Here is an 8,235-nt window from a genome sequence, read left to right as displayed (position 1 = left end):
AATAATCTTTTTTAAAAAATTTTTTATTCATTCAGAATATCCTGTGTATGTTACAGTGGCTTCTGAGAGGCAGAGTAGCATAATGATTAAGAACACAGGCTCTGGGGGTGCCTGGGTGGCTCAGTGGGTTAAGCCTCTGCCTTCGGCTCAGGTCATGATCCCAGGGTCCTGGGATCGAGCTCCGCATCAGGCTGTCTGCTCAGCGGGGAGCCTGCTTCCTCCTCTCTCTCTGCCTGCCTCTGCCTACTTGTGATCTCTGTCTGACAAATGAATACATAAAATCTTTAAAAAAAAAAAAAAAAAAAAGCACAGACTCTGTAGCCAGACTGCCTGGGTTTGAATCCTGACTCCCACCACTTACCACTTACTGACTTTGGGCAAGTTTTTTAACTTCTCTGTCCCTCTGGTTCCTCCTCTGTAAAATGGGGATATAATAATGGCACTACTTGGTAGGAATGATGCTTAGTATCTCTCAGTGCCTGGCAGTAATAAGCACTTAGGAGGTATTAGCTAATTTCTGTTATTACTCTGCATGTGCCAGCCCCGAAGAATAGTGGAGAATGCAAGTAGGTAAGGTCCTTGCCCTCTTGGAGCTTATAGTGTTCCCAGGGAAAATCAACTCAGATCGCCTAAGTACTCAGATGCACATCTTCAAGTGGGAAAGTGCCTGTGATAGCAGGATTAGACTTTTTTCCTGAGGGATTGGAGGCAGCTTCCCCCAGAAAGGGTTGCATCGGCTGCTTTTTGAGGAATGAATAGAAGTGACAGAAGCATACTGGTGACCTGGGCTGGGCAGCAGCTGGGGAGGAGTACAGACCGGAAAGCGGAAGAGGGAAAATGTAAGGGTGTTGGAAATGTTCTCAATCTAGATCTAGGTGGGAGTTATGGAAGTGTATACATCTGTAAAGAATTATTGAGCTGTACACGTGAGTGCTCTCTATGTACCTTATACCTTAGCAAAAATAAATGGATAGGCATTAGTTAGGCAAGAGAGGAGGGAAAAATATTCCAGGCAGAGGGAAGAGCATGTGCAAAAACCCTGTGGCAGCAATGAATGGGATATATACCAGGGACTTGAAGAAGCCAGTGTGGCTGGAGCATGGTGTAGGATGCGGGGAGGAGAGAAGCAGGGCCAGGCTGTGCAGGGCCTTGTAAGCCCCAGGCAGCTTTCCTAGTCCTGAGGGCATTGGCATACTATTGTGGGGTATTTGGCATGTGGGGTAGAGGTGGTGGGAGAGGACATCTGCTTAGATTTGCTCTGTGGACAGAGGCCAAGGGAGGCCAGAATGGGTAGCATAAGCTTTGCAGCAGACCCTGTGAAGATGAAGACAAGTTGGATGGGGGTGGTGGTGAGGGAGGGGAGTAGAAGCCTTTAGGAGGCGTAGTTCCCTGGCCTTGGCGGTGCATTTAGATGGTGGGGAAGGCCAGGAATGGGTCCCAGGTTTCTGGCTTCCATGCATGGATGGTTGGTCCTACCAGGCATCGAGGTGGTAGGGCCCTAGGAGAGGTCTGGGTGGGGCAGGGAGTAGTTGGGGACCTCTGGATGGGGGTGCCTTTGAGACTTCCAAGAAGTATCAAGTAGGTAGCTGGCTGCAAATGGTCTCATAATTGGAGCAGCGCTTAGTATCTGTTTTAAAAGTATTTATGTTTCTGTCTCTTTTTGGGTCCCTCCTAGCCCTTAGGTTTGGTAGGCACTGGTCCGTGTTTTAGATGAGGAGCTGAGTTTCTGAGGTAATGTAATTTCATGGGTTCTTAAAACTAATAGGTGGTAAAGCTGGCCTTGAAGTCAGATTCTGGGACTTAAAACCAAGGGGTCTTCCCACATTATGGGGTCTGTCTTTTGAGGTTGATGAGTCCTCTCCACCTTGAATTGATTGTCTAGCTGTGATCGTAGAAGAGAATTTGAGTTTCCTGAAGTCGGTGGGTACCCCCCCAGGGCCTGTTGCCTGCTAAGTCCTGGCTGCAAGGAAGCAAGGGCTAGTAGTTTTCTTTCTTCCCGGTTGGGGCGGGCGCTGCTCCCCCCCACTCCAGGTTCATCCCACTAAGCTTGAGTTAAGAGAGCCTGGGTGCTTCAGGAACTAACGTCCTTCTCCATCTGGCTCTCTGGAAGGGCTGCTGGAGTCTGTGGCTGGCCCGCTCTGCTGCAGCGGCTGACTGTGGCTGAGGAGGAGGACTCCCACCAATACCAGGACCTCCTTTGTCAGTGGTGAGTGTCTCTCCAGCTGCAGTGGCTTGTACTTAGCAAGCTCCTCGTTTCTCTGCTTTCCAGGCTGCTTCCCGAAGGTTCAGGGGGAGGAGACCTTTGTCCTGGAAAGGAAGGCACAATTGTGATTCTCAGCCAGGCACCACCTGCTCAAGGGCTGGGCCTTTGCTCTTTCCTGAGCTGCCCCTTGCGTCGCAGGTCACTTGCCTTCTGGGGTCAGGCTCACTCCTTCCTGTGCCTTTAGTCAGCATACAGCGTATGGACTTTCAAGAGCATGCAGGGTCCTGCCGCTCCGCTGCATTTTCTGAGCCACCCATGCCACTGAGGCTTACCCACGTCTTTCAAATGACTGTCCTCACTGTCCCCCCTCTGTCTTCCATGGAGTTAAACACCCGTCCCAAGGTGTTCTCTGCTGACCACTGGAAGGCTGTGGTTTCCACAAAGCCGAGTGGCTGGAGCCTGCTCTCCGTCTATGACGCAGGCCTTCCCAGTGCACAGCCCAGAATAGCCTCAGCTTTGCTGCTTTTCCAGCTGCCGTATCACTTTGCAAACTGGGATCTAATTTGCTGTCCACCCTCCCCACCCCAGTGTCACAACCAGTACCACTTTCTTTGCTCATGAAATATTTATAATCACAGATTATGTTTCCTTATGAGTCTAAGCTGGCTTTTGTTTTTCCCTTCCGCACCCTTCAGAAGCTGCCCCTGACAGGTCAGAGCGCCTTGTGTCTCTCGGTTCATAGACTTCACCGCCATGTCTCCTGTGGTGTCTGGCTCTACCTGTAGTTTTACTCTCTCTGCTTCAGCAGTGCCACAGAAATGTGGTGGAGGGGTTAGTAGGTCCGTGGTTATACCTGGGAGGCCTGAGTGCCCGGTGGGTGTGTGCTGCTGTGTAGTTGTGTTGGGCAAGCCACAGCCTCAGTGGAGTTGCACAGGGGCTGGGTGCTCAGGGGACCCAGCTGGTAGGGGGGCCTCTGGAGTAGTCCAGGCATGCTTCTGGCTGCAGCCCTTGCCCTAGCCACTTTGAAGGATGTGCCCTTGGCTGCAGGTGGGGCCTGGCCAAAGAATGTGCAGAGATCATCCCATTACCACCAACATTCTTGGAAGACAGGCCGAGCCCCTGTGCAAGGTGGCCTCTTCCTAGGTGACAGGCAGGTCCCTCCTGAGACCCCAACCCAGCCTGGCTTTAGCGAGGGCGGGCAGTGAGAGTCAGTCCATCAGGAGGCAGAATTCATCTGAGGCCTGAGGGGCCCGGAGGAGCCCCAGGGTGCACCTCCTGTGGGGCCCATGGGCTCAGGCCTTGCCTGGGCACAGGCTCTTTGGCTTCCCTCCTCCGTCCCCTCATTGCCTTCCTTGGTCTCTTCTTGTGCTCTCATGTTCTTTCTCAGCAGCTGAGAGTTCTTGGTTTTGAAGAAAATTGCATGATACTGGAATCAAATGATGAACTTAAATTCCAGTCTGTCCTGGCAGCTGTTACTTCTTTCTTTCCTCTGATTTTGTAATTCAGTTTTTAACAGCAAGTTTTGGGACTCTGTTTTATTCTCTCCTACCTGGAGGATGGGTATAGATCACAGTTCAGTTCCCCTCAGCATTTTGGACACTCGCCCAAGTGTTTTCCCAGATATTAGTCGTGTTCCAAATTATTTGGACTTTCCAGGTTCACAGTGGTCCTGAGTTTGCTTCTCAGTTTTCAGCATCAAGCGAATGTCTTTATGGTGTTTTCTTTTTTTGTCTTTATGATTTTTTAAAGGCAGTCATTTCCAGCCAGATTCAGGAACAGCAATACCTATTGTCATTTGCTTGATACTATGACAGGCTATCTCATAAGACAGACCACAAGCTTTTTTTTTTTTTTTTTTTTTAAAGATTTTATTTGTTTATTTGGCAGAGAGAGAGAGAGATCACAAGTAGGCAGAGATGCAGGCAGAGAGAGGGGGAAAGCAGGTTCCCTGCTGAGCAGAGAGCCTGATGCGGGGCTCGATCCCAGGACCCTGAGATCATGACCTGAGCCGAAGGCAGAGGCTTAACCCAGTGAACCAGCCAGGTGCCCCTCCTTTTTTTTTTTTTAAATGAAAGTGACCTTAAACATTTTGGGAATTTCACAAGAACTCTTAAATAATCGGGATACCCTTGGATATTATGAAACCTTGATTGGCAATTGATTTTAGGACAGATGTTTACCTGTCAAATAGAAGCAACTCTTGGCCAACCGGGACTGATGATCCAGTGTGGGATCAAAGCCGTCCTCCCTGCTTCCCACTCCTGCTCTGGGCTCCCTGGAGATTTGTAGCACTCCCAAAGGCAGGAGGGCCCCAGTGCTAGCACAGGAACAGAAGAGACAGAGACCTCTCCCCTATGCTGGCCTTTTCCAGGGATGCTGCTCCAGGCCTGTGCCAGCCCATATCCACAGGCCAATGCAGTGCCCTTCCTGTCCCCCATTGGCCCTGTTCTCAGCTTCGGTAATGCCCTGGTTTGCTGCCAGCTCTGCTTAAAGGTTTACTGGTGAAGGAGAATGAAACCCTTGCTTGAAATGAGGTTTTGGGGTTGTCTGGGGATTTTGTGTCTCCAGCCTCGACCCCAAAATATGCAAACAATTGAGAATTAGTTACTCAGTTCTCAGACTTTGCCACAGATGTTCTGTCCCACAGGCTTCCCTTTGTACTTAATTAAGTTGGTTTTTGGTAGGTAACTTGCAGAGACAGTCTTTATGTACATGTCTTTTCTCCCTTTTGTTCCATGTAAAAGTTAATTTTAGTCTGACTGCTCCCTTTATTTATAAGATCGTGTGTTTATGTTTTTAAAAAGCCTGATGTCGAAGTATTTAGGACTGAAGTGTCTTGATATTTGTAAAAGATTTATTGATGAATCTAAATGAGTATACGGCAACCATACTATTCTTTTTTTTAAAGATTTTATTTATTTGAGAGAGAGCGAGAGACCACAGACAGAGAGGGAGAAGCAGACTCCTCGCTGAGCAGAGAGCCCGATGCAGAACTTGATCCCAAGACCCCAAGATCATGACCTGACCTGAGCTGAAGGCAGAGGCTTAACCAACTGAGTCATCCATATGCCCCTCTTTTAATTTATTTTAGGGTTGACGTTTTCAAAATAATGATAGGGATAGAAGAAATAAAAGGGAATTATTGCCTTTTTTTTTCTTTTTTTTTCTTTCTTTCTTTCTCTCTCTCTCTCTTTTTTTTTTAAATTCTGATGATCAGACCTGTGTTGGAAACATGCTCTCATGCTCCCACTGGTCCGAACACAGCTTGGGCCCCTGTGCCTGCGGCTTGGTGCTGGCTGATGGGGACCAGACGGTTCAGACAGCAGGAGCTGGATCTGTTCGGTCCACTCGCTGCTGCCCACCCTCTGGCTTTTGGCTGGGCCTTTCTCACTGCACTTCCCCTGTCCCCATGGCCTGGGCTTGGTTTGTTTTCTTTCCTTTCTCCAGGAATGTGGTGGTAGTGTTTCTGGCTCTATTCTATCATTTGGCACATAGTAGATATGCAGTAAGTATTGAATTAATAAATTCTATTTAATTCCGTGGTGAGGGTTTTTTTAATTAATTTTTTTATTAACATGTAATGTATTATTTGCTGCAGGGGTACAGGTCTGTGTCGTGGTGAGTGTTTTAAGGAAAGGAGAACTTTGTGCTTCCTAAGAAACTGCTGTTCGTTTGGTGGGTGCTTTGAGTTTTCCCTTCTGTGACATACAGCTGGGAGCATAGGGTGCCTTTCTCACAGGGCATGTCAGATGTAACCCACCTGTGGCCTGAGTTTATTTCAAAACAAAACTGGTATGGTTGGACATGGGGGCTGAGGAGCTCCCCAGATTTTACAGATGAAAGAAGATTCAGGATGAGAATTCACATTTTTTGGTTCCCAATCCAGTTCTCTTCCTTGCACCTCAGCATCACTGAGCACCTCCTTTTGCCCCTGAACTTAGAAATAGCATGAATTTTCTGAAAACCACTTTGGGAAGGGGCCACACCTACCCTGCCTGCCAGGGCAGAAAGTCACAGAATGTGACTACGCTGGGCCCGGTGGGGTTTGGGGTGCCTTGGGGCTGGTTGGGGAGGATGGGGTGCTTGTGCTGCTGTAGGCTGAAGCCTCCCTTCTGGACCCTGCATCCCGCCGCTCCCCCCCCCCCACCGGGCCCCAGGGCTTCAGAGCCCACTGCGCTGCCTTCTCCTCCTTCGTCTGAGCAGCAGGCCGCTTCCTCCCGGGGGCCCGCCTGAGTTGTGGACACCACCGCTGGCAGACCTCTGTCTCTGCGGAATACTTTGACTTTGCAGAGCTTTGTGGCTTTAGCCCTTGCCTACTGCTCAGGTGTCTTCCTGCCTTGGTGACAACACTGGGTGGTAGGTCAGGCTGATGTCTTTATTTCATAGATAGTAAAACTGAGTGAGCACACAGTGGAATTGGGCCCAGTGTTCTTTTTCTGCTCTGTGGGGCCCCTGCAGAGGACATGCCCTTAGCATGGCAGTTCTCATACCACTTTGTAAGCGGGCAGGCCCCTTGCCCTCAGGAGGGTCTGTCTGTTCCTGTGGTCTCCCTGGTGCTCAGTAGGTACACAAAAAATATTGACAGCTCCAAGATAGAAGTTTGAATTATTTTCTTAATTTTAAGATTTTATTTATTTAGAAGAGGGAGAGTGAGTGGGGCAGAAGGGGCAGAGGGAGAGAATCTAAAGGAGACTTGGTACTGAGCAGGGAGCCTGATGTGGGGCTCAGTCCCAAGACCCTGAGATCATGACCTGAACTGAAATCAAGTTCAGGTCTTAGCTGACAGAGCCACCCAGGCGGCCCCAAATTTGGATTATTAATTTAGGAGTCTCTGTTTAGATGTTTAGCATAGAAGTGGGCAAAATTAAGACATTTACAGAGTATTTCTAAGGACCAGTGCTGGACTGGGTTGCATATCTCTATGCGGATCCTTACCCATGGACTTCACCCGCACAGGTCAGATGCCCAGTGTTCCTGCTCATGGGACATCTGCCCGTGCTGAATCTAGACCCGTAACCCTGTGAAACCAGAGTTCACGTTCGTGTCCAAAGTGTCAGTATGTGCTTTCTTGGAGAGAACCCATGATGAGTGTGGCTTTTGGCCATACCTTTAATATCTTTTGCCAGGATGAACCGGGATAAAAAAAAGGAGCTCTTAAAGAAAAAAAAAAGGCGGGGGGGGGGGGAGCCCTGTACTGGAACTAACTTGCTTTCTTTTCCAAATAATAAAATACTCTTCCCCTTCCTAAACTTGGTTTCATTCATACAAAAATTTTAGTCCCTTCAAATGTTTAGGCAACAGCATAAAAGAGAGTTATAAGGTGGCTTATGAGGCAGTCGTGTGTACAGGGGCCCAGTGGGCAGCAATCCCTTCAGACTGGGCGGATGGAAGGAGTGAGATGAAGGTAAATGGCTTAACCCCTGCAGCAAGTCCATCGGGTTCAAATGATGTCCTTGGAAGCAGTCAGCAGTCCCCAGGCTCAGGCAGGGCACAGAGAGTGGAAAAGAAGGACGAAGAGACACATGTGACAATGACAGTGTGCCACCGTAAGTTAGCTTCAGCATTAAGTGCCAGGGCTGTTGTTTGCTTCTTATTGACAGAGCTCTTCCCCCTTCCTCCATCTGATTCCTCCACCGTCCCCACCCGGAAAGATGCTGAATAAACACGCTTCTTACTAAAGGTGAATTTCTAAATTTTCACTGTTTAGGAGAAAAGAAAGTTGTACAAGGGATAAGGCAGTGGTGCTTAGGGACATTTGTCGCTATCCGGAGGTTTTGGTGATTGTCACAGCTGGGGGTGGCATCAAGCGAGTAGAGCCCAGGGTCAGGACTAGACCTGGCACAATGTACAGGGTAGCGTGCACAACACAGAGCATCCGGCCCCTCATGTCCACAGTGCCCAGGATAGGAAGCCCGGAGGCAAGACGAACTGTGTGTGTAAGGGGACAGAGGACATCTGGGAGTCACAGTCAACCATCGGTCCCTAAATAATGGTGTTGAAATAACACTCTAACATAATAATAACTCTAACAC

The sequence above is a fragment of the Martes martes genome (genome assembly GCF_963455335.1).
Source record: "Martes martes genome assembly, chromosome: 6".
NCBI classification, from domain to species: Eukaryota; Metazoa; Chordata; class Mammalia; order Carnivora; family Mustelidae; genus Martes; species Martes martes.
This window is presented reverse-complemented; position numbering follows the sequence as displayed.